Here is a 27,761-nt window from a genome sequence, read left to right as displayed (position 1 = left end):
AAAACACCGCCATGGTGAAGACCGCTGAACAGGGCAAAGCACCGCTGAACAGGTCAGAGACCGCCATGGCAAAGCACTGCTGAACAGGGAAAACACCGCCATGGTGAAGACCGCTGAACAGGGCAAAGCACAGCTGAACAGGGCAGAGCATCGCTGAACAGGTCAGAGACCGCCATGGCAAAGCACTGCTGAACAAGGAACTCACCACCATGGTGAAGACCGCTGAACAGGGCAAAGCACCGCTGAAAAGGGCAGAGCACCGCTGAACAGGTCAGAAACCGCCATGGCAAAGCACCGCTGGACAGGGAAAAACCACCACATCAAGCATTGTGTGCAGCTGGGATAGTGACGGAACAGAAACCGTCACGGGGAGCCTGATGCAGTCTGGGCACCAGTCCCCCTCCAGAACCAGTGGAGACTCTTATCCACTTGAGAGACTGTGGCTTTGCACTCCCCAGGATTGAACAGTGGGCAAGCCACCCACTGTAGAGACTTGAGAGACTGTGGCATTGCACTCCCCAGGATGTAACAGTGGGCAACCCACCCACTGTAGGGACTTGAGAGACTGTGGCTTTGCACTCCCCAGGATTGAACAGTGGGCAAGCCAACCTCTGTAGAGACTTGAGAGACTGTGGCTTTGCACTCCCCAGGATTGAACAGTGGGCAACCCACCCACTGTAAGGACTTGAGAGACTGTGGCTTTGCACTCCCCAGGATGGTACAGTGGGCAACCCACCCATTGTAGAGACTTGAGAGACTGTGGCTTTGCACTCCCCAGGATTGAACAGTGGGCAACCCGCCCACTGTAGAGACTTGAGAGACTGTGGCTTTGCACTCCCCAGGATGGTACAGTGGGCAACCCACCCACTGTAGAGAGTTGAGAGACTGTGGCTTTGCACTCCCCAGGATTTAACAGTGGGCAACCCACCCACTGTAGAGACTTGAGAGACTGTGGCTTTGCACTCCCCAGGATTGAACAGTGGGCAAACCACCCACTGTAGAGACTTGAGAGACTGTGGCTTTGCACTCCCCAGGATTGAACAGTGGGCAACCCACCCACTGTAGAGACTTGATAGACTTTGGCTTTGCACTCCCCAGGATACATCAATGGGCATGGAGCCCTGTCGTGGATCTGGCGTGGTGCTGTAATCCGGCTGAGGTGCCCCCCCCTTCCTTTCCCCCTGAGGTGCCTGTTGTATTTCTATCTGATGCCCCTGCAGTGTTCTCTCCGTTTGTGGACAGGTATCTAGTGTGGGCTTCGCCCACGCATTTTGGGCCCAGTGGTGCACGGACATTGATATGTTCATACCTGCACTACTTCTCGTAATGTATAAAATCTGGAATGTGCATATATATCTGTATATATTTGGTAACTGTATTTTGCTACATTACAATGTTTGAACTGATTTGCTTTTGTCTTTGCATTCTTCCGGGAGGGGGGGTTGTGGGTTGTTACTGTGCTGTTTGGACATGCATTGGTGTGTGTGTTGTAGTGGGTGAGGGTCAGGTTGGGGCTGGGTGTTTTGCGTGTGTGTCCCCCTGACTTTTGCCTCCCCCCTCCCCTATGTCTTAGGTGCAGTACTCACCGTTGTGTTCGGCGCCTACGTAGATGGTGATCATAGAGGAGCAGAAAGACAAGCGCAGGAAGTATTTGTAGTTCGGGCTCCATGGTGGCCTCCTTCCTCGTGGAGTGTGTTAAGGTGAGCGTTTTCCCATTGCAAAAACTGTTTTTGCCGTGTTTTTATCCACGGTGAATCCACCCCGGAAAAGGTGGTGGATTGGCGGGTTGTGATACTGTGGGCGGTACATTGTCTTCCACCTGTCTGTTGGCGGTGACCGCCACGCTGCTTGTCTGTACCGCCGTGGCGGGTAGTGTGTTAAAGTGGCTGTCTATGTTGGCGGTTTCCGCCACTGTCATAATTCCCTTTTTTTGTCCGCCGGCCTGTTTGCGGTATTTCCGCACCTTTAACACCGTCCGCCAGGGTTGTAATGACCACCAATGTCTTTCCACAGAAGTTACTGACAAACCACATATAACATCAAAAACATAACAAATATATTGCATAAACCCATACATGCAGAAGAAAAAAGTTGTCAACAGTACACAGCTACACATAATTTGATGTAGCAATTGTACCAGTCCATGACCTTCTTGTGAAACAAAGGGCTCCTACAGCTCATGGACTGATGCGTGACCCTTAACATATTGAGCAAAACAGCAGAGGGAGGTGAGGCCAATGCCGCCCTACTGTTCCCACTGGTTCAACCGCCCAACTTGTAATCGGGCCCTAAGTTTAGACCTGAAGTCTAAGTTAAGACCTGAAGTCTAAGGTAAGATCTGAAGTCTAAAGTTAGATCTGATTGCTTTTGTCCAAAACACCGCTGTTCATGTTTGAGATTGTGATTTTGATCTAAAAAAATAGTTGAACAGTTTGCTTGACAAGAAATCTGAAATATTTGTTGACGACCCTCAGGGAAGGAACTGGCACTCCCATCAAAAACAGTACAGCTCATTTGGATTTTTGCACTCAAAAATAATCTGAATGGTAAAAAAGTCTACTTGAAATGCTGCTTGCTTTCAAAAACTACCCAAATGGTACATCTTGTGTTAACATTTCTCCCCAAAATTATGCAACATGCCAAGATAGTATAATCTCAGTAATTTTGCTTAAATTTCATGAAATCCAGTTACCAAAGTTATGCCAGTAACGTCCGTCTAATTACAATTTCGACCAGGCCTACAGATAAGCCCCAAAAATGTGACTCAGATCTGAGACATCTGTTCCAACTCATTTGTCACCAGAAATGGCACCTCGAGCTCAAATATCCCTATTAGAGCTTGGCTGAAGCTGACTTACATAAAGATGATCATTGTCTGGTGAGGCCTGGTGGGTGAAAAGTCAGGGACCAAAAAGGAACCAAGAGAAGTTATCAGTTTCCCGATCTTTGTGTTATATAATCTAGACAGAGTGGGACAAAAACCCATGAAATTATTTTCAGGGAACTACAGTTCCCAAATACTCTAGGTTTGCAGTCCTGTGGGCATACCAGGCTGTGCCCGCCACTCACAATATGATAAAGAGGTCTAAATATCAAATTCATAGCCGTGTTATCCTGACCTTGCTTGAACAATAGAGTTAGCATATGTGAGGGTTGACCGTCACTGGAGATTGCATCTTAATTTAGAATCTTCTGTATAATATTCGGACGCATTACAACTGGTTATGGTATGTTATGTGCATTTGTAGAGCACACTACAAAAGGGTAACCTGGTTCTTTGTAGGACCAGAGGCTTGGCCTCAAGGATGGGGGGAGCAGGTAGAAAACCAGATGTTCAGCCTTTGGCAGAATTCAAGGAGAGAGGAAGAGGCTCTTATGTTAAATAAGAGGCGGCTTTAGGAGCGATGTACAAGATGGGTCCCATCTGATTCTGTTTCTGTGTATGCGCTGGATGTGTGCGAGAACTTGAATGTGCCCTGCTGAGGTGCATGGATGAGTGGGTGGTGGAAGTTTTTACTATTGGAACTTTTCCATACTGCCTTCCTTTCTTGATATATTTCTAGGAGAGAACTTTCTGAATGCAGTAGTACAAAGGTAGTTCCTGCTGAATTAGTGCCAGCAGTTGCAGGTGGTGGACACTGGCACTCATTTGTTGGACTGAAACTTATTTTTATCACCGGACTTTGACCAAGATCAGAAGAGACAGTCAAAAAAGTTATAAGGAAGGAGAACGGGAAATATAGGAAAACAGTGCCAGATGGAGAAAACAGGGATTTGAAAGAACCTGTAACAAAGAAATAGAGAGAAACTGTAGTGTTGTGGAAGAAAAAGGTCTGACATGGACTTAAGATGATGCAGATTTGTTATTCGGTAACACTGCCATTCAGCGGCACTGGAGTTCTGACTGTGAGCTCCTAAGAAAAGCTTTAGGCCTCTGCATTTATTTTTTAGTTATAGAATAAGCACTGGAGGGAGGTTAACCCTCAATTTGAATGTTTGCCTGCCTCCACATTTAATTGGCAAGACTTAGGGCCTCATTATGAAAGTGACTGTCCAAGGACCACCACACTTGCGGTGACTGTCAAACCTCCGCACTCCAGGCAGTCTGGCTGCCACATTACAACACTAGGAAGGGGACCGTCATCACCACCAAGAACATCGTTCCCGGTGGGACTGACAGTGGTCTGAGTTCTACTTAGACATGGTGGTGCTGAACTCAGTGCCAACATGCAGATTACAACTCAGCTTTCCACCAGCGTTTCCATGACTGTCACCCCGCCATGGAAAGGCTGGCAGAAAACCAGTGCCAAGGGCCACAGTGGGGCCCCTTCACTGGCCATGCTGCAAGTATGGGCAGTGCAGGGGCCCTGCTGCCCAGCCTCATCAGAATGCACACTTTTCAGACAGTGCTCATTTCAATGGTGATGGTGTGATATGGTATTGGCCTCGGCTCCCTTAAGGAAGCCAAGAGCATTATTGTAGCACTGCCCATGCCGTTAAGCCCAGCCGGGATGGAGTAATACAATGTTCTCACTGGTCAGTCCAGCTGGAACATTGTAATACGCTTGGGGGGGATGCCACCACCATGGCGGTGGCCTCCTCCCCTCGAGTTTGGCGGTGAGCTCATCCGACCACAAAACTCATAATGAGACGCTTAGTATGACAGAAATGTTTGCCACTGATAATAAGATCTGCAGCTCTAAGGTCATGATTCTGTATGCATCACTAGGGGCCAGATGTAGCAAAGGGTTTGCGAGTCGCAAACGACGAAAAACGCCGTTTGCGAGGCGCAAAAGCCTCTCTGCTATGCAGAAATGCATTTTGCGAGTCGGATCCGACTCGCAAAATGCATTTCCGACTTGCAAATAGGAAGGGGTGTTCCCTTCCTATTTGCGACTCGCAATGCAATGCAATTTCATTTGCGACCGCGAAAGCCAGTCGCAAACTGGAAGGGGTCCCCATGGGATCCCTTCCCCTTTGTGAATGGAAAAAAAAATATTTTTTCAGAGCAGGCGCCTGCCCTGAAAAAAAACGAAACTAAAGTTTTCGTTTTTTTTTTCCAAGTGCAGCTCATTTTCCTTTAAGGAAAACGGGCTGCAGATGGAAAAAAAAAACTGCTTTATTAAAAAGCAGTCACGGACATGGTGGTTTGCTGACTCCAGCAGGCCACCATCCCCGTGAGTGCCCATACTCGCAGTGGGGTCGCAAACTGCGACCCACCTCATTAATATTAATGAGGTGGGTCTTTGCGACCCCATTGCGAGTCGCAGAAGGTGTCTGAGACACCTTTCTGCATAGCAAATTGCGACTTGCAATTTGCGAGTCGCACGGACTCGCAAATTGCAAGTCGCAATTTGCTGTTTTGCTACATCTGGCCCTAGGTCACTCCTGATGTCTCTAAAGACTCACTGGTGCATTCAAGAAGAACACACTGCCCGACAAGTACTGGAACAAGCCATGGTGGCTTTCACTTGGATGTAACGAGTGGGACCACTACATGAGTTTGTTATATGCAGCACATTTATAAGTTTTACAAATAGCTTGTACCTATCACCACCTATCCAAGAGAATAGTTTTTAACTGAGTTGACCAAAAGCTGAGGATGTCTCCTTCAGAGAACTGCATAAAATTGGATTATAGCAAATTTGCAATGCTAATGTCCTTATCAGCCTTCAAGTTAATTGTGAGGGGTTAAAACAGGCTACATTGAAATGAAGTTTGATTTATGCCGGTTCGACTAGAAGCGATGCCTGCTATATGCATTATATAGATTAGCAAGTGCTGTCTCTTTTCATTATTGAGAGCACATTCCTTGGTGATATGTCAGCTCTTGTATCCCCAAATTATGATGTGTTCTAATACGTAAGTGAGGTAGTGGAATGGAAACAGTTTTCAAGCCCCATTTTAAGATTGTAGAGAAGAAAGTTGTTGAGGCATTGATCAAAGTTCAGTTCCAGTAGTAAGGTCATTGAGACTCGTGTACACCTCCCTGAATGGCAGTAGGTCTCTGAAATACACTTAGGCCCATATTTATACTTTTTGACGCTAAACTGCGCTAACGCAGTTTAGCGTCAAAAATTTTTGCGCCGGCTAACGCCATTCTGAAGCACCATGCGGGCGCCGTATTTATTGAATGGCGTTAGCCGGCGCAAGCAGACCGGAGCTGCCTGGTGTGCGTGGAAAAAAAACACGTACACCAGGCAGCGCCGGCGTTGGGAAAAATGGCGCTAGGGCGTCTTAAAAATGGTGCAAGTCAGGTTGACGCAAAAAATCGACTCCACCCGATTTGCGCCATTTTTAACGACACCCAGACGCCATTTACATGACTCCTGTCTTAGTAAAGACAGGAGTCATGCCCCCTTGCCCAATGGCCATGCCCAGGGGACTTATGTCCCCTGGGCATGGTCATTGGGCACAGTGGCATGTAGGGGGGCACAAATCAGGCCCCCCTATGCCAAAAAAAAAAAAAAAAATTATACTTACCTGAACTTACCTGAATGTCCCTGGGGTGGGTCCCTCCAGCCTTGGGTGTCCTCCTGGGGTGGGCAAGGGTGGCAGGGGGGGTCCCTGGGCGCATGGGAGGACAGCTGTGGGCTCATTTTGAGCCCACAGGTCCCTTAACGCCTGCCCTGACCCAGGCGCTAAAATCCGGCGCAAATGCGGGTTTTTTTGCCCCGCCCACTCCCGGGCGTCATTTTTGCCCGGGAGTATAAATACGACGCATTTGCGTCGCAGTCATTTTTTTAGACGGGAACGCCTACCTTGCATCTCATTAACGCAAGGAAGGCGTTCACGCAAAAAAATGACGCTCTTTACTCATAGTTTGGCGCTAGACGCGTCTAACGCCAAAGTATAAATATGGCGTTAGTTTTGCGCCGAATTTGCGTCGAAAAAAACGACGCAAATTCGGCGCAAACGGAGTATAAATATGCCCCTTAATGACGTGGAAGGCGTTTGAGAATTAGGTGCTTTATGGAAGTGATGAAATCCTTCCCTCTCTCATGCTCCTGCTGTTCATTTATTCCAGGCATTAGTTGGTTGTGAACTGTGCAATAGATGAGGATTGATGAACAGGTCTCTCAAACACAAGTGCACTGTTTAAAAGGACAAGTATTTATATTAGAAATAGCCATAAATGTCAGCTTCTTAAAAACAACTGTCTGTGCATACAGGTCCTGCTCAGTTGTAGAGAGTGTTGATATAGAGGCCAGGAGTGAATGAAATACATTTCATTCTTTCAAAGATTAGTTTCAAACTTCAGAGTCTGTCTTTTATACACATATCATGACATGGTTGTATGGTCTCTAGAGGAGGCTATTACCTACATAAAGCTACTTCTTCATTGTATACTGACAAGGTCCAGGTTCCTAAAGGTTTTCAAATTAAATTCTACTGCTCATAGTCAGATTAAATATCACCTGAAAAACACTCATTATTTACAAATCTTCTTACTTAGAAAATTAGTACGGGCACCATTTCATGGGCAATGATATATCTCATTCCTAAAATAAATTGTGACACTTTATAGTTGAAGAACAACATTAAAAACACTGATTTTTTGATTTATGGTAACGTTCTTCTGAGGAGATTAGATTTGTTCATTCCACCGTTGATAGAAAAGAGCATCTAAAGACTGTGAAAGAAAGACTGTCTTCTGATAACTCTTATAATGGTTTTAAATATTATTGGATAAACAACTTCTTTCCAATTCTCTTTGCTACAGTTACATTAGGTGCAAAACCATTTGATAGATTTAGGATGGCAGTTCATGTTTAAGGCATTACATTGGCATGTTTTTGGTTCCAAAATTTGAAATATAATTTCAGAACAGTACAGTGTTCTTATACCAGATCTATTTATGAATGTTTAAGAGGCTCCTTATTTTGATTTGCAGGGGGGTATGATTTTAGGAAGCTAGGGTATGGGTATGTGATAAGGCTTTACCAGGTGATACAAAGGACCAATCTGACAGGGTCCTCGGATGAGCCTGAGGTGGCTGGGCTGCCCGGTGGTGTGACACCGCTGGAGTAACGACCTTTCCCCACTCCCTCCTACCTCCAGAACAATGTATCTCTGGCTAGGGGATACCGGCCGTCTTGCCACTTGACTTTGCTACTCACCATGCTGTATCAGCCTGTTGCGGCCCACTTCACAAGCTGAACTGCATTCCGGAGCCAGCTTCCCCCTGCCTCTCCACCGACATCTTGCTGACCTCCTGTTGGGGTTATCCCCCGGTTTGCATGAGAGCTTAGGTGTATTTAAGTTGACCGGCTGGAGGCCTTATTGAAACAGATTGGGGTGGACCAGACGCCCAGCGCTTTGCACCTCCTGTGCATTGTACTGTTGAGGCACTTCCATGTAATGGGGGTTCACTGAGGCACTTGTCCCCCCGCTCTGGTGGGGTTCAGCTGCGGAGGTGATACTTGCATCAGTCGCTTTCTGAGGATACTGCCGGCTGCTGTGTGGCACATCACCGGACCTGTTGAGCGCTTTTGGGTGGCTACAGGTGGCCATGGGCTGTGGTGACCCAAAACAACAGAGTCTCCCGTTTGAGAAAATAAACAGCAAGCAGACATGGCCACAGCCCCGCTGTGAGACCCAGAGGGGGCCCTGAGTGATTAGGTTGGTGATCGACCGTTGGGGACGGAGGCCATATTGTTAGAGTTGAGGGCTGAGTTTCGCACAATCGATTTGACTCTCTAACCACCAGACTCGATAGTATGAGCGGTCGCCTGGATAAACAACAAACACGCCTGGAGGGTGAGGAAGGTCTAATATCCACCATTGAGGATGATGCTATGTCACTGCGTAAGCGTCTTGAGAAGGTAGAGGGGAGGCTAAAGACTGTGGCCATAAAGAACGAAGAAATAGAGGCCAGCGGGCGCCGCAACAAATTGCGTATTGCAGGAATTGGTGAATCTACTATCACAGGCCTGCTTGACTTATTTGTGGAGAAGTTGCTCATGGATTTACTGGGGCACTAGGACTGCACCTCAACCTTTGTGGTAGAGAGCACACCGTACCTTGGGCCCCAGACCGGTCCCAGGGGCTCCTGCCTGCTTTATAATCGCCCGCCTGCTGAATTTCAGGGACCAAGACACCACACTCCAACTTGCCAGAGAGAAAGCTCCTTTACTGTACCATGGTGCCACAGTGTCCCTTTTTCCCAGTTTTACACCTGTGGTGCAGGAGGCCAGGCGGAAATTCACTGAGGTCAAAGCATTACTTCGTAAAACTGGTGTTCATTATGGCATGATCTATCCAGGCCGGTTGAGGGTTGAGGCCAACAGCAAAACGCGGTTCTTTGACAATCCCAACGAGGCCATGTTGTTTTGTAAGCAATGTCCTCGGTTGACCGTTTCACCTCATGACTCTCCACGTGGTAACAATGATCCTGATGTGGGCCCCCCTCGAGCATGGAGCTATTCTCCTCTAACTAGATGAGTCTTTCTGACTGTACACCGCTGTCAGATTTATGGCCATACTGGCTATCCTTTGATTGTTATCCCCTATCACTGGTTTATTAGTAAGTCCCGTTTGGGCAGTTTTCATGCATTTTGAATTGTCAAGTTTATTTGAGTTGTGGGAGATTCCTGTTGTAGTGTTGCCATGTTCCCATGGTTTATACCATGATCCCTTTTCTTAGTCTTCATGTTCTTTGTTTAGGGTCTTGTGGGTGTCTCCTGGTTATTGTAGCCCGGGTGTGGGTGATGGGAGGGGTGTTTTCTGTCCTCAGTTTATGCACTGTCATGTTATTTTGTTTTGCAATGCAGTCCATTCCCATTCATGTAGTTTACCCAGATGACATCACGTGATCCTCACGGAGGAATGGTGGCCTCCTCACACACAAATGCCTTGAGACTTACTTTCATGTCCTCAAATCTACATGGTCTAAATGATTACCGTAAATGCACGATGGTGCTGCACTACCTGAGCAGGCATGCGGTGCAGGTTGCGTTCCTGCAGGAGATACACCTTGCGGCTGGGACTGCGCCCTCATATGCCACCGCCTGAGGCCCCACCGGTACTTTACGAGTAATAGCACCTACTCCCATGGGGCTTGTATTCTGGTCCACAAGTCTGTGCCTTTTCAGCCACTATTGACCCTAGTGGACTCTGTGGGTAGATATTTGATGGTTACGGGGCTGCTGGAGAAGCACTAGATCTTGTTAGTCAACGTGTATGCACCCAAAATTGACACCCCTGAATTTTTCCAAGACATTCATTCCTATATTGATCGTTCTGACACAGATCATATTTTGTTGGGCAGGGATTTCAACTTAGTAATAGATTTGACATTGGATATCACTTCTCATGCCCCATCCTCTAAGCCCCGCTGCCCTTAAGGCGTGGAAGGGTCTCTGTCCCGCTTTCGCGTTTCAAGACCCATGGCGGCCACATGGCTCTAGTGGTTTGGCATATACTTTCCACTCTGCACCACACAGCACCTGGTCCCGCATAGACTATTGGCTTCTTGCGGGTGCTGCTGCACGATGGGTCAGGGCGGTTCAGCATCTCCCACGAATGCTATCTGACCACTCTCCGGTATTGTTAATTCTTTCTATACCTGCAGTCAGCAGCTGCAGAAAATTCTGGAGGTTCTCGTACATGGCATTGTTGGACGCGCTGTTCTGGTCATCTTTGCGCAAATCAGTGCTCGACTTTTTCAAATGGAATGTTAAATTGGTGGACACTTGGGCGGTGTTGCAGGATGCCTTCAACGCCTATATCAGATGCGTTTGTATTTCAACACACGCTGGTGTTTTGCGTGACATAAGTGGTGGTCTTGCGTCGAGGCACAGCTTGCTGACTTCAACCGTGAGTCCACTGATGCCAAGGCTGCCCCCCATCTGGGTCCTCGTAGGCTTCTGCTTGAGGAGTGTAACGACTTGGCAGAGTGTGAGGTGCAATCCATGTGCAGATATACTAAAGCCCGTAGATACGGGGCGGGAGATAGGCCTGGGAAACTACTTTCTAGATTAATCTGACCATCTTGTCCCAAATCCCATATACTCAAAATTCAAAGAGCTGATGGCAGTATGGCTATCCGCACCACTGAGGTCCTGGCGGAGTTTTTTAAATATTACTCCAATCTTTACACTGCGAGAACTGAACCCAGGGGTTCAACATTTCGGGACTATAGTGACGAAATCGCCATGGTTTAGTTGTCATCGGTCCTACAGCAATTCCTCAGTGACCCCTTCTCTGTTGATGCAATAGATTCTTTGGCCAGGATGCGTCTCCTGGGGTTGGATGGGTTCACTGGAGCATTTTTCAAGCAGTTTAAGGACTTTCATAGCCCTCACCTCCTACCGGTGTACTACGAGGCTCTTAAGATTAGGTCCTTTTGGGAATCGATGAGGCGGCCATAGCTCTGTTGCCAAAACCTGGTAAAGATCCTCTAAATTGTGGGTCTTACCACCCTCTCTCCTTGATTAATTTTGACAACAACATTTTAGCCAAAATGATAGCCACACTTCTATCCCTTTTGCTGGAGACGATCATCTCAGTCCGGCTTTATCCCGCACTGCTCCACTTCCATTAACCTGCACATTATATTCAGTGCTAAATAGAGTGTCCCCTGAGGTTCCAGCTGTGGTTGCGTTATTAGATGCTGAGAAGGCTTTCGACTCGCTCGAGTGGCTTTTTCTACATGCAGTCCTGTGAAAGCTTGGGTTTCCCTGGGGCTAAACAGAATTGATCTCTCTGCTCTGTTTGTGGCCCACTGCAGCTATACGACTCAATGGCAAGTTGTCTCCTTTTTTCCAAGTGACATGGGGCACTCGGCAAGGTTGCCCTCAATCCTCCTTGCTTTTTATCATGGCTATGGACTCATTTGGTGTCCCATTTATGTGAGGGTCATATCCATAGATGACTGCGAATGGACCACAGCTCTGCTGCTGGTATCGCTATACGCGGACAATATGTTACTGCTCATACGTCATCCCAAGACCAACCTTCCACCACTATTGGAGGAGGTGACTCGTTTTGGAACATTCTCAGGGCTCCATATCACTTGGGCTAAATCAGAGCTTTTCCTATTGGGTAAAGCTACCCATCCACCTGTGAAGGGGTTCCCCTTACTCTGGTGTTCTGATTCTGCAAAATACCTTGGTATTCATTGTTGGAAAATGGGTTATTGGTAAGGGCAGGTAGGTACCTACACTTAGCAATAGGCCACTAATCTCCACTAAGGTCCAGTTAGGTCTCAGTAAATTAAACCCAGCTCAACCCTTGGTAGCTTGGCAACGAGCGGCAAGGCTTAACTTAGGAGACAGAGTGTAAAGCATCCAAATATCACAAAACAGTAATTAAATAAAACACAGGAAACAGTTTAAAAATCCAAAACCAATTTATAAAAATAGATTATATTTTTATCTTTAAAATGACACCAAAACGAATAAAATCAGATAAGGGGAGCCGGAGATATGAATTTTTAAAGAATTATTTTTTTTTTAGCGCCTAGAAACAAAAAGCGCCAATCAGGTCATCTGGTTGCACCTCGACTGGGGCAAAGTCAAACTTTCAGGCCGACCGCGATGGAGCCCTGCTCGGCTACAGGCCGCGGGAGGCCTCGGTTAAAAGTTTACCTTCACACTTAGGGGGTCATTCTGACCCCGGCGGTCTAAGACCGCCGGGGCCAGGGTCGGCGGGAGCACCGCCGACAGGCCGGCGGTGCCCCGCAGGGCATTCTGACCGCGGCGCTTCGGCCGCGGTCAGAAGAGGCAAACCGGCGGTCTCCCGCCGGTTTACCGCTGCCCTTTGAATCCCCCATGGCGGCGCAGCTTGCCGCGCCGCCATGGGGGATTCTGACACCCCCTACCGCCATCCTGTTCCTGGCGGTTCGCCCGCCAGGAACAGGATGGCGGTAGGGGGTGCCGCGGGGCCCCTGGGGGCCCCTGCCGTGCCCATGCCAATGGCATACTGCACCCGTCGCACCCCTGCAACTCCGTCGGCTCAATTCTGAGCCGGCGTCCTCGTTGCAGGGGCATTTCCTCTGGGCCGGCGGGTGCTCTTTTGGAGAGCGCCCGCCGGCCCAGAGAAAATGTCTAAATGGCCGCCGCGGTCTTTTGACCGCGGTCGGTCATTCAGCGGCGGTAGTTTGGCGGGCGGCTCCCGCCGCCCGCCAACATTAGAATCATGCCCTTAGTCTCTTTTTCAAAGATTTTCTTCAGCGGAACGAACCTGCCAGTCCAATCCGACCTCCTGGAGCCCTTCTCCGGATACGCGATGCTGGAATCCTCTGTGGAGATTTTTACCTTCGGATTTAGTCATTTTTTTGAGGTGAAAATCCTTCGACCGGGGTAAACCTGGATCTTGATCCGACGTCCATGGAGCCCTCCTCGGATACGCTGGCTGGGACGTCCAGTTCAACTTTTTACCTTCGTACTTAGTCTCTTTTTCTGAGATTTTTCTTTACCGGGACAAACCAGCAAATCAGGCCGGGTCGCGGTTGAGGCAAGCCGGCTAGAGTTGCCGCGGCGGGTCGGTCCCTCTATGGAGCATTTTTACAAAAGTTGTCCAAACTTCTCCAAACTTCTGGGGCTTCTCCCAGATGTCCTTTTAAGGTTCTTTTGGGGTCCACAGCTCACCCCAAGGGTCCAGAAGTTCTGAGATGGTCCTTGGGGGGTGCGGACTACAACTCCCAGAATGCACCTGGCGCAAACTCCTTTTTGGCCACTGGACAGTGGTCAGCTGGTCGCTTTCTTCAGGAGTTGGTGCAGGGGACTCTGGATAGCAATTTTTCACCTGTAGCAAACAGGGAGTCCCTCCTTGAACCAGTTGAAGCCAGGCAAAGTCCTTCTTGTGGTGAAGCTCAAGTGTGCAGCTGGTGCAGTCCTTCTGAGTGCAGGTTCCAGGTGCAGGCCAGGGGTCCAGCAGGGCAGTCCTTCTTCTTCTGTTGTTCTTCCTTGATGGATGTGGTAGGGAACTGAGGTGTGGGTGCAGGTCTGCCAGTTTTATCCTTGCTCCCGGGTGAAAAGCAGGGGGGGGTCCAGGTTCTCCAATCAGGTGCAGGGTCCTTCCCCCCTGTGATGACCACTTCCTGGGAAGTGTGGCAAAAATCAATCCCAGGAGGCAACATCCTCCAAAAATCCATCATGGCTGAATCTGATTTTTGGAGGTTACATCTGGCTGAGCCCACCCACTGGTGTGGATAAAAATCATAAACACACCCCTCTCCTGCCCTCTTCTAATCAAGGGGGCACCTAGTTGTCTGAGGTTGCAGGATGTGGGGGTGTTGCTGGTTGCTCCAAATGTCCTTCTCTGCCTTTGAAGACCAGTTTGGCAGCACTCCCCCTTCCTGCCTCACCATCTGCTGAGGGGAGATTCCTTCCCACAGGCACATTCCTTTGTGTGAAGCCAGGCCACTTCACACCTCATCAAGGCAGCTTGGCTAAGCTGCTAAAGGCTGACCAATCAGAGCACAGCAGCAAAAACAATGCAGGGCTGACATGGGCAACTTTTCAGGTAAAGTTTAAAACTCTTTACCTGAACAAGTTATATTAAATCCAACAACTGGAAGTTGTGGGATTTATTAGAACAATTAATTTGATACCAAATTCTTGGTATGCATCATTTAAGGAGACTTTAAAAATTAAAATAAAGTCTCCCCATTCTAGCCTATGAAGGCCATTTACTACAATGAGGGAAAAACAAATTTGGCTGTTTTTACCTCACCAGGGCTTATAAAACTATTTTTATAAAGTCCCTGCTTACAGTTACATAGCACCCAGCCCTAGGGGCACATAGGGCACACCTTAGGGGTGACTTATATATAAAAATAAGGTAGTTTAAGACTTTGGAACTACTTTTAATTCCAAAGTCGAATTTGCATATAACTTTAATTTAAAAGCAGCCAGCAAGGCATATGCATAGATGATTGCAAATGGACCACTGGTCTGCTGCTGGTATCGCTATACGCGGACGACATGTTACTGCTCATCCGTCATCCCAAGATCAACCGTGCACCAATATTGGAGGAGGTGACTCGTTTTGGCACATTCTCAGGGCTCCATATCACTTGGGCTAAATCAGAGCTTTTCCCATTGGGTAAAGCTACCCATCCACCTGTGAAGGGGTTCCCCTTACTCTGGTGCTCTGATTCGGTGAAATACCTTGGTATTCATTTACACAGAAACAGGGAGCAGGTGCTGCGGGTCAATTACGGGCCCGCAGTGAAAGACTTGCTGCCCAGGTGGACAGATGGGTAAAAATACCGATATCCATGGCAGGCCAAATATCACTCCTCAAAATGGTGGCCCTCCCGCAATTTTTATATCTGTTTCTAAACATTCCAATCCTGCTTACAAATGCTCTGTGCCTGACTACCCATCTGGTATGGGCGGATCGTCACACGCGCATTCGCTGTGAGGTCCTGACTCTCCCGTATGAACACGGTGGTTTTGGAGTTCCACACTTCCAGCTCTACTACCTTGTGGCACAGTGCCCATACTCTTATCATTGGTATCATCCGGATGCTCATCTCCCATATTTGATTCCGGAGATAGACCTTTCTGCCCCTGTCCCGCTGAATGCCCTTTTGCCAGGGGGTGTCCCATTACATAGCAGCGATATTCAAACTCTCTCTACCACCAGGTGGGCATGGCTCAGGGTTGCTCCTGTGCTTCATTGTGGCACGCTTTGTTCTCCTACCTTGGCACTCATAAATTATCCATTTATACCCATCACCCAAGAGGCTTTAGTCCAACACACGTTGAGCACCTTCCATCTGGACACCTTCGGGGATGTTTTCCCAGATGATCACATATTCTCACGCACCACTGACATTAGACTCACTGCTGCCATGCGCTTACAACACTTTGTACTCTGCCGGCTGCAGCGCACCGTGCGGGCACACTTTGCCACATATGCTTTGGCTCCTGCAGAGTTTGCTCCTCTTTCCTTGGTTGCTACTGCGAATTCGGGAGCACGCTTGGTATCCAAACTTTATTTATTTTGTATTAAAGCTCTCCCGATACCAGACACTTGACTCAGGGAATCCTGGGATGGGGATCTGGGTCGCAGAAGGTGTGGGGCACATGCTGTGCACAGACCAGGTTTGTCTCATCCAATCAACCTCATAAATTAATCCATTTTAAATTGCTTAAGAGAATATACATCACGTCTGCAGATATTGCCCGGATTGACCCAAACCACTCCTCTGCTTGCCCCAGATGCAGTGCCCCAACTGCCAACTTCAAACATATGGCCTGGACTTGTCCGGGGATCAGTTCCTTTTTGGTGCGAGGTGTATGACAAATTGTCAGCCATTGTTGATTGGCCTCTGTGGTCTGACCCGCTCGTGGCCCTTCTTGGCTACACAGGTGACCTACCCAAGACCATTATACACCTCACCGCGCTCTATCTCCTGCTGGCTAGACGGGTGATAGCTTCTGAGATGGAGTTCTAAAAAACACACCCGATATCCACTCTTGGCTGGCCAGCCTCACATATTGTGATACAAACAGTGAATTGTACGCTACTTTGCAACCTGTGAGTTCCAGACCAAAGGATATCTGGCAACGGTTGAGAAATGTTTTGCTTGAACTTTCCACTTCTCCTCCAACGTCCCGGGCGTCTATTGATGCCAGTCAAGGTTGAGTTCACCATGTTCACGTTATTCACTCTGTGTGAAGTTTACTGTACTTATGTCTGCTGCCTACCTTGCTTGCGATTTGTAACTGACATTGATATACAGGACACGTACTGATTATTGTCATTTTTTTTCAGTGATATTCCCATGCTTGAACTGCATTGCTGTTTGTTTGTTCCCTAAATATATCTAAATGATACATAAAAATGTTTAAAAAAAAAAGTCAACGGGGCGTATCTGTGGCACACAAGGGGATCAGTCAGGAGAGGTTCACTCCCTGGCAGTGGGTTTGGTCTTGGCATTTACTCCTCCTGGATGTCTGGGTGGATGTTCAGCTCTGGGGAGGTTCCTCTGCTACAGGGGGTGGGATGTCTGAGGCATGTCCTTCCCCTGGCAGGGCCTCATTTCCACTAGCAGCCTCATATGTTGAAGAGCCTGATGACTCATTAGTAGTGGAAGAGGCCTGAAGTCCTGTAGCAGACCTACTCAGGGTAGTGTTGATATCCCTCAGCACCCCAGCAATGGAAGTCAGTATTGCATTGTGTGCCTGCCACTTCTACATGACTTCCTGTTGGTTGTCCCTCTGCAGTTTCTGGATTTCCCCCACCATTTCATGGTGATTACCTAGCCCATCATGCCTTGGGAATTTTGGTAGGCTTCCAAGACTCGGGAAATGGTCTTCTAGTCAGTATAGTCCCTTTGAGCCCCACCACCTCTGGCTCACAGCATACATCCAAATCACCCTACCCAACAGGCCTATGCCCATGGCACAGTATGCCCACTCCCAGTGGTGGCAGGACCATCAATGTCAGGGGTGACAAGAGGAGACTCAGGTACCTGTACTGCGGGGCATACAATGGATGACACAGTCCTTGGGACACAGGTTTGGTGGAGAATGGTTGCCTGTGATGTTGATGCAACAGGTCTGAGAGGAGTCGATTTGGGCAGGGTGATGCTAACAGTTTTTGACTGACCAGGTGTCCCTGATGGGCCAGCTTTGTCTTCAGTGTACACACATTCAGGGGTGTTGTCCTCACTGGGGCCTTCATCCAGAGGGGTAGTGACAGCTTCTCGTATTCTCTCCATGATGACACTGGCAAGGCTACCTGTGGGAGAAATGGAACACAGAGTTGCTGTTACATTTAGGCTATTATTGATGTTGTGTGATTCACCAGAAATGACAATGAGAGCTGCTGCACAATCTTACTTAGAACAACATAAGCATCTATAATTTCAATACCATACACCATGCTTATACCTGTTAACTATGTTGGTAGTGATTGGACTGCTGAAACCATCTTATGTTGTCTGATTATTGACATGGGTGTTCACCTTTGTTGCCTAGTGAAGTGCCTGGCATGATACATGGCACAAAAATTATCTGAACAATGCACAATAGTGTCAGAGTAAGGACACAGTATGGGAGTTATCAACAGACCTTGACCTATAACTAGATGTACTGCATGTACATGCACTTTGGCATCTATATTCCCCCCCGGTGAGTTCATTTCAATCTTAGGAATCTTTATTCTAAGTGCATTAGGGTTGAACACCCAACTATAACTTTGTTTTGCTTGTGATGACAGTGGGAGTGGGCCATTGCATTGCTGTCATTGCATTAACTGTTTCACACTTGCACATACAAGATGGGTTCTTGGTCGTTAGTTCCACATGCATGACATCTCACATTGGTGCATTGTTCAGGTTTTCATAATGGTTGGATATTGTATTCTGGGAATAACAGTGCTATGAGTTGCCTGCACTTCAAGTGCCATTTCCAAGGGATGTGGGGCCAGATGAGTTTAGTGGACATGTGGCATGCCAGGGAGGGGTATTGAACATTTGGACAGAGGTGTAATGGGTGGTATGTTAAATTGGGGTGGGGTAAGGTGGTGAGGGAGCATGCAGGACGAAACAACTCGGTGACATGTATGTTGTGGGGACTTACCAGACTCCATTCCCCCAAATATTCCTGTCAGGCCCTCAGGATGCAGTATGTCCAATACCTTCTCCTCCTACGATGTGAAAGTAGGGGGAGGAGGCGGAGGCCCACCACCAGTCTTCGTTACCGCCAACTGGTGCCTGGCAGGCAGGGAATGCACCTTCCCCCTGAGGCCGTTCCAACTCTTCTTTATGTCCTCCCTTGTAAGTGGATAACTGCCTGCAGAATTAACCCTGTTGACTTTTATTTGCCACAACCCCATTTTCCTGGCTGTTGATACTTGCTGGACCTGTGATCCAAATAGAAATGGCTCTTCCCTGACAATTTCGCCCACCATGACCCTCAACTCATCATCCGTGAAACGTGGATGTTTTTGTGGGGACATGGTAGTGGTGGTGAAGGCGGATGTGGTAAAGAAAAAGGCTGCAGAAAAAGGTAAATGGTGAGATGTAGGTGCTGCGATGTGAGTGGGTGACTGTTGTTGCGGATTGTGTATGGTAGTAAAATGTGTGTTGTGTATGTTGTGCAGGTGTGTGATGTGTGTGTAGTGAAATGTAAATGGGTGCCTATTCTTGCTTTTTGTATCTCTCAAAAATTGGGGTTGTCTGTGGCAGTGTGTGGTGTTCTGTTTGCAAAGAATTGTGGATAGTGTAGGGGTGTGTTTTATAGTGCAGTGTATAAGTGTGTGGATATGTGTCAGGTGTGGGGTATTCAAACTATCTAATTTGGTGTTGTGTTCAGTGTGAAGTGTGTTGAGACTGCCGCAGTTTCCACCGCCAATGGTTTTCTGCCATGGAAGACCGCTGTCTTGCTTTGTGGATTGCAATATGATGGGAGGATTTTTGTCTGGCTAGCGCTGCAGGGGGTGGGACCGCCTCTTTTCCGTCCTCCAGTGTCCTTGCGGTTTTGGATATTTGGCTGTTTTTTGTTGGACTTCACAGTGTGACTCTTAACACAGCAGTTGGATGACCACCAACATGGTGGTCTTTTGGCGGCTGCCACCACAACGGTCTTCCCAAAAGACTGCCAAACTCATAATGAGCACCATTGTTTTCTGCCTGCATATATCTGTAAAAATTAGTAAAAATGGAAAAACTGGAGTCTTAGGGCCTTATTACGAGTGTGGTGGTCCGAGGACCTCCAAATTTGCTTTGACGGTCAGACCACCACAGATTTGGTAGTCTGACCGTCCAATTACAACCCTGGCAGCCATCCCCGCCGGGAACCTGGTTCCAGATGGCATGAGGGTGGTCGCACTTGTAACCAACCAGGGCAATGCTGAACTCAGTGCCGCCTGGCTGATTACAACCCCTCGTTCTGCCAGCCTTTTCATGGCAGAGACCTCGCCATGAAGAGTCTGGAGGAAAGCCAGTGTTGGCGCCCCCCCTGCCCAGCACCATCAGAATGCGCACTATCTGCTTTGAAGACAGTGCTCATTCCGAGGGAGCTGAAGTGTTAGAATATTGGCCTCGGCTCCCTTAAAGGAGGCGAGGCCAATATCGTAACACTGTTCCCACCAGCCACCCCAGCAGGAACCCGTATAACAATGTTCCCGCCGGTCAGCCCGGCCGGAACATTGTAATATGCTCGTGAGGAACATCACCGCTAGAGGGGTGGCGTCATCCCCATGAGTTTGGCGGTCCCGTGGTGGAACCGCCAAACTCATAATGAAGCAAATCTCATTTTCCAATATGTTACTATTATGTTAGGCTATTCTATTGAAGACTGCTACCTTGTCCCATTAAGTGGTAGAATTTTAGACATTTTTCATGTTGTTTGGATAAACTACAAAAATATTAATGACAGGAATATTGTAGGTAAGGAGTGTTTTTTTTTTAATACCTTTGTGAAAAATATTGATTTAGAAAATATTTTTGAATGTAATATTGTTTTTAAGTATTATTTTGTACGTAATTCATTGCAGCGTATTTGATAATACACTTTTAATACTTTTTTGTGTTTTTAAGAAGATCATGTATTAATTATGAAATTGTTGAAATTAGTACTTTTAGTTATTTCTGTGTCTAAATATAATGAATTTATATTTTTTTTGCAGAAGGATATGAGGTTATTAGGGGATAAGGGTGGGGAGATTATTGAAAAGTGAATGATTTAATTCAAATTCATTGGTCATTACTTTAATGATATGCTAATTAGTATAGTAAAATCTTGCAATTTACAATTTCTTTGGTTACATTAATAATCTCAATATTCTTAACAAGCAATAGCTTATCATTTTGAATATATATTAATTATAATTATAATAAAATAAAAAAATAATATGTAATTGTAAATTTTTAAATAAATAATACAATGATAACACATTTATGAGAAATATAATAAAACGAATGTCATAATCTGAAATAAAATTATTTTGAATACAATTTTCGTTTCAGATTATTAAAAATCTACATGTTATTAAAATTAAATTCTTTAATTTTTCATGATCAAAATTACAATGTAAACGTAAAACCTTTTTAGGACAAATTTTACTTTTATATTTACCTTTATTTGAAACGTTGTCTAATTATAATATCAAAATAATAAACATTTGTATTAATTATTATGTATGCATTTATATTTTGTATATTTATATGTTATTGGTTCATTTATGAAAAATGTGTTAACAAAAAATCAATAAGAAGATTTTGTTTAATATTTGAATACATTTGGCTGTTAGGGATATATTTTCTAAAACGTGTTAAATTTAATTAAAAACAAAATATTTTTTTATTTTATTTTTATTGTTATGATTGGTAATTGTGGTGTATGATATTTTGTTTCATGTTAAAATATTAGGACTGGTTAAAAATGTTTAAAAATATATTACTTTGTAATAGTGATAAGAATAATCCATTATATATAAATGTTTTATTATTAATACATAGGTTTGAATTTAGAGTTAATTTGTTTTTTATTGTAATTTTAATTTTATTTTATAGTTGAAAATATTTTGGGAGAATGGAGTATTGATTGTGCATATTAAACTTTTAGCGTGCAGTGTCTTGTATAAAATCTGCCAGATTGTAGTGCAAATAGTGAATGTCAAATAGTTTATTTTGGAGTGTGAATAGTAAATGCCACCATATTAGTGTCCAACACCTTCTCCATATTGGTGTGCATTGGAATGGGAATAGTTAATGTCATCCATTTAGTGGCCAAGACATTCTCCAGATTGGTTTAGATTGGAGTGGGAATAGCAAATGTTCCCCTTTTAGTATCTAATAATTCCCCCAAAGTGGTTTATGTAGGAGTGAGAATATAAATGTAACCACGTTAGTGTCAAACACCTTTTTCAAATCGGTTTTGATTGGAGTGGGAATAGTAAATATCACGCATTTATTGTCCAACACAGTTCCAAAATTAGTTTGAATTGGATTTTGATCAGTAAATGTTACCCCTCTACTGTCCAACCCTTTGTTTAAAATAGTTTGGAGTGTGATTAATTTTATAATTTTAGTGCAGACTCCTTTGTTTCAATTGTATTTGTATGTAGTAGAAATAGTTAATGTTATTTAATAGTATTGTTGGTGTTTAGAAACATAATAAGAGATAGTTTTTTTAGTTTTATTTAGCAGGCATTTCATTTTTATTTCTACTTTGTGTCTCATAACTTATTTGTGTCATTTTTAGTTTGTTTCCCAGGATCCATGTCACAATAAGGTGCTACTGTTCATCAGAATAGGTAAGTTCTGTTTTTTTAAAGGTTTTGAGTGCAGAGGTGGATGTGCGGCCGGTCTAGAAGTTAGTTATATTGTTGTTTGTGTTTCTTTGCACATACATTTGTAGCAATAGTAGTGTTTTGTACTACCAGGTAGTTTTGCGTTTTGTTGCATTGTTTTTGTAATGTATCGATATTGTGGTATGTTACTTATTTTTTTATGATTTCGGCCTCATTACGAGTTTGTCAGTTCCAATGAGGGACCCCATATTTGCGGGAAGGCACCACCACCATGGCAGTGGCGTCCTCACCCAGCCCTATTACAATGTTCCAGCCAGTCTGACTGGCATGAACTTTGCAATAGAGTGTTCCCAATGGTCAGACCGGAAGGAACAGTACTAGGAGATAGCACTCGGCCCCCTTAACGGAGCCGGGTGCTATCTCCCAGCACAGATGGGTAGGCCAGCACCCTAGGAATGCGCATTGTCTGCAAAGCAGACACTGCACATTCCGACGGTGCTGGGATGGGGGCCTTGCACTGCCCATGCCATAGGCTTGGGAAGTTAAGGGGCCCCTTTGTGGCCCCCAGTACACCCTCACCTCCAGCCTTTCCATGTCGGTGAAACTGCTGTGGAAAGGCTGGTGGTGAGAGGAGTTGTAATCAGCCATACCGCACTGAGTAAAGTGGTTCCCTGGTTGAGTACAACTCAGACTGCCATCACCACACCAGAAACTATGGGCCAGATGTATCATGAAGGCCTTTTGCGATTCAGAAATAGCGATTTTTAAGAAATCGCTATTTCCGACTCGCAAAATGCCATGTATCACATTTGCAAATCGGTAATAGAGATTTCTTAAAAATCGCAAATGCTATTACCGAATCTCAAATTCCTTATTTGCGATTTCTTATTTGGAGAGTCGCAATTTGCGACTCTCTAAACAGGGTCGCAATTTTAAGGAATCGCTACTTTAGCAATTCCTTAAAATTGCATTCAGAATGTCTTTCATACATTCTGAAATGGCATTTTGCATTCCCAAACGGGCATTCGCACCCTTTGCAAATGCAAAATGCTTTCATACATCTGGCCCTATGTTCCCAGTGGGGACTGCAGTTCCCTGTTGGGTCTGCCCATCAGGGTTGTAATTGGGCAGTTGGACCACATGGAATGTGGCAGTCCGATCATCAACACGAGTGTTGCGCTCCTTGGACCGCCACTCTCTTAATGCGGCCCTAAGTGTAATATATATGTATTTTTTAGAATGTATTGTGTTTTGCAGGTGGGTTTTCTTATTTTTAGGATTTTGGGCCCAATTACGACATTGGTGGTCCAAGGACCGCCAATGTCGCCATGGTGGTTGGACTGCTGCGGTTGTGGTGGCCCGACCGCCGCATTACAAGTTTGGTGGGCAGACCCGCCAACCTACTGCCGTCTCTGCCAGGATCTAAAAACCCGATGCGCTGACGGCAGATGCAGGTTGCAATCAGCCAAGGTGGTGCTAAACGCAGCGCTCCCCTGCTGATTACAAACTTGTTCTCCACCAGCCTTTTCATGGCAGTACAACTGCCATAAAAAGGCTTGCAGAGAACAGGTGCAGAGGGCCACTTGAGGGGCCCCTGAAATTCCCATGCCTGTGGAATGGGCAGTGCAGAAGTCCCTCTGCGCAGCACCCTCGAAATACACACTATCTGCCGTGCAGACATTGCGCATTTTAAGGGTGCTGGTGCCCCCGTGTGTGCAGCAGTCGTCTGCTCAACTATGAGCTGATGACAATCCTGCTTCCACTTTCCAGCTGAGCTGACTGGCGTAAACCTTGGTTTTCGGCCGGTCAGCCCAGTGGAAAAGTCTTAATGAGGCCTGTGGGGAGGTCGCCAGCATGGCAGCCACCACCCTATCCAGAGTTTGGGGGACGGGTGTTATCGTCCGCCAAACTCATAATAGGGCTCTCTCTCTATGAACATGTCCTATAGGCATTGGGAGTTACTGTCTTTGGTAAGGATATCACTTTTGATTATAATAAACCAATATTTTTTATTTTGATTTCTTTTTTTGAGATTTCCCTAATTAATTATTTTTGTAAACACTTTTTAGCTTTATTTATGGTTCTTGGATACATTGGACAGCTTTGAGGGGACTTTATTGGACTTGTTTTGGGCGTTTTAGAAATTAAGTCTCCCATTTCTTGTGCATTATTTATGCTTAGACTGATTTAATAAAATATTATGTTCATTATTTATAGAAACAATGATTTGTAATGGTGGTTAAGATTATGCTATACATTTTTGGGAGTTTAGTAAATTAGTATTTATTTTATAATATGCTTTTGGCTATTTCTAAATAATCTATTCCCTTGTTGCTTCTGAAGAGTTTTACTTTAAATTGTAACATGTTGGAGGTGTGTTTGCTAAGTTTAGGTGCCATTTGGGTTTCAGATTACCCCATTTGTAGTTGTTGGTAGCTTTTCTCTTTTTATTATGCTTGTATAAATATAGAGTGTAGGTTAAATTCTGCTGAGTGTGAATTGGAAGGCATTTTGCCATCCTTCAGTAGCTTTGTTTCTTTTGGCTTCCTGTGCTGATGTGCGGTCATAGACATTCCACCATGATATTTGGAATTCTGGTGGTATCTGTGTCTACAGCGATGCAGTCTGCCAATCCAAGTATCTTCTAAATAATCTATTGCGGTTTTCGTTTGCATTTGTTTTTGTGGTATAAAAGGTTTTCTTTTAGAAAACTGTACTGGTTAGCTATGTCTGTGACAGGGACATATCAATCAATCAATCAATCAATCATTAAACTTATAAAGCGCACTATGTACCCGTTAGGGTTTCAAGGTGCTGGGCGGTGGGTGGGGGTTGCAGCTGCTATCGGTCGAAGAGCCATGTCTTGAGGAGTCTCCTGAAGGTGAGGAGGTCCTGGGTCTGGCGCAGGGAGGTCGGGAGAGAATTCCAGGTCTTGGCGGCGAGGTAGAAGGATCTGCCTCCGGAGGTCTTGCGTTGAATTCGGGGGACGATGGCGAGGGAGAGGTTGGCAGAGCGGAGTTGACGGGAGGGCACGTAGAAGTTGAGTCTGTTGTTCAGGTAGGCTGGACCGGCATCGTGTAGTGCTTTGTGCGCGCGGGTGAGAAGTTTAAAGGTGATCCTCTTGTCCATGGGGAGCCAGTGGAGGTCCTTCAGGTGGTGGGAGGTGTGGCATCGGCGGGGGATGTCGAGGATCAGGCGGGCGGATGCGTTCTGGATGCGTTGGAGTCGTTGGATGTCTTTTGATGGGATACCTGTGTAGAGTGCGTTGCCGTAGTCAAGTCTGCTACTGACGAGGGCCTGGGTCACCGTTTTTTTGGTTTCCGTCGGGATCCACTTGTAGATTCTACGGAGCATGCAGAGGGTGTTGAAGCAGGAGGAGGAGACTGCGTTGACCTGTTTGGACATGATGAGGGCAGAGTCGAGGATGAAGCCGATGTTGCGTGCGTGGTTGGCTGGAGTAGGTGGGGGTCCCAGTGAGGTGGGCCACCAGGAGTCGTCCCAGGCCGAGGGGGAGCGTCCGAGGATGAGGACTTCCGTCTTATCTGAGTTTAGCTTCAGGCGGCTGTTTCTCATCCATTCGGCGATGGATTTTAGTCCCTCGTGGAGGTTGGCTTTGGCGGGGTGTGGATCTTTAGTAAGGGAGAGGATGAGCTGGATGTCGACGGCGTAGGAGAGGATGCTGAGGATGTGCTGACGGGCCAGTTGTGCGAGGGGTGCCATGTAGACGTTGAATAGCGTTGGGCTTAGCGAGGAGCCTTGGGGGACGCCGCAGATGAGGTTGGTGGCTTCGGAGCGGAAGGGTGTGAGTCGGACTCTCTGGGTTCTGCCGGATAGAAAAGAAGAGATCCAGTTGAGGGCTTTATCTTGTATTCCGGCTTCGTGGAGACGAGTTAGTAGGGTGCGGTGGCAGACCGTATCGAAGGCGGTGGATAGGTCTAGGAGGATGAGGGCTGAAGTTTCGCCGTTGTCCATTTGCTGTGTGATGTCGTCTGTGGCGGCGAGGTGTGCAGTCTCGGTGCTTTGATTGCGTCTGAATCCGGATTGGGAGGGGTCTAGGATGGAGTTGTCTTCGAGGTAGTGGGTGAGCTGGGCGTTGACGATCTTCTCGATGACCTTCGCTGGGAAGGGGAGGAGGGAGATCGGGCGGAAGTTTTTGAGGTCGTTGAGGTCAGCCTTTGGTTTCTTGAGGAGGGCTTGGATGTCGGCGTGCTTCCAGCTGTCCGGGACGGTGGCGGTGTTGAAGGAAAGGTTGATGATCTTACGAAGTTGGGGGGCGAGGGTGGAGTCCGCTTTGTTGTAGACGTGGTGTGGGCAGGGGTCTGATGGGGATCCTGAGTGGATGGAGTTCACGGTCTTTCGGGTTTCGGCGTCATCTACGTGGGTCCAGGTGGTGAGGCGGTCAGCGTAGGAGGAGTTGTCGGGGGTGGGGTCTGGCGGAGGTGTGGAGTTGAGGCTGTCGTGGATGGCGGCGATTTTCTGGTAGAAAAAAGTAGAGAGTGCGTCGCAGAGTTTCTGGGATGGTGGGATGGTGTTGACGTTGGCGCTGGGGTTGGAGAGCTCCTTCACGATGCAGAAGAGTTCCTTGCTGTCGTGCGTGTTGTTGTTAAGGCGTTCTGTGAAGTGGGAGCGTTTGGCGAGTCGGATAAGTTGGTGGTGCTTGCGGGTGGCTTCCTTGTGGGCTGCTAGGCTGTCTGGTGTGCGTTCGAGCAGCCATTTTTTCTTGAGTTTCTGGCAGGAGTGTTTTGAGGAGATGAGTTCGTCTGTGAACCAGGCTGCTTTTTTCTTTTCTTGGTTGACGGTGGGCCTCTTGAGTGGTGCGAGGGTGTTGGCGCAGTTGAGGAGCCACTGTTGGAGGTTGATGGTGGCGGAGTCCGGGTTGGTGGGGTCGGTCGGCGGGTTCTTGGCGAGGGTGCTGGTTAGTTGGTCTGCGGTGACTTTTCCCCAGCGGCGGTGTGGTGGTAGTGGGGTGCGGTGATGTTCGGTGTTTTTCTTGAATGTGAAATGGACGCAGTGGTGTTCGGTCCAGTGGAGTTCGGTGGTGTGGTTGAAAGAGATGTGGTTGCTTGCAGTGAAGAGTGGGTCTAGGGTGTAACCGGCGATGTGGGTGGGTGTGTTGACCAGTTGTCTGAGTCCGAGGTTGGAGAGGTTGGTGGTCAGTGATGCGGTGTTGGCGTCGTTGTTGTTCTTCAGGTGGAAATTGAGGTGTCCAAGGAGGATGTAGTCCGTTGAGGCGAGGGCGTGGGTGCTGGCGAGGTCGGAAATGGTGTCACTGAAGGGGGGTCTTGGTCCTGGTGGTCGGTATATGAGAGTTCCTCTGAGGGTAGTGTTGGGGTCCGTGTGGATCTGGAAGTGAAGGTGTTCAGCTGTCTTGAGGGTGTCGTCCGTGTGGGTGTGGATCTTGAGGGTGGATTTGTGGACGATGGCTATTCCTCCACCGATTCCGTTGGTGCGATCTCTTCTGGTGATCTTGTAGCCGTCAGGGATGGCGATGGCGATGTCCTGGGCCAAGGAGTCGTTCCACCAGGTTTCGGTCAGGAAGGCTA

The sequence above is a fragment of the Pleurodeles waltl genome, chromosome 11 (assembly GCF_031143425.1).
Source record: "Pleurodeles waltl isolate 20211129_DDA chromosome 11, aPleWal1.hap1.20221129, whole genome shotgun sequence".
NCBI lineage: Eukaryota > Metazoa > Chordata > Amphibia > Caudata > Salamandridae > Pleurodeles > Pleurodeles waltl.
Note: the sequence above shows the minus strand (reverse complement) of the source record.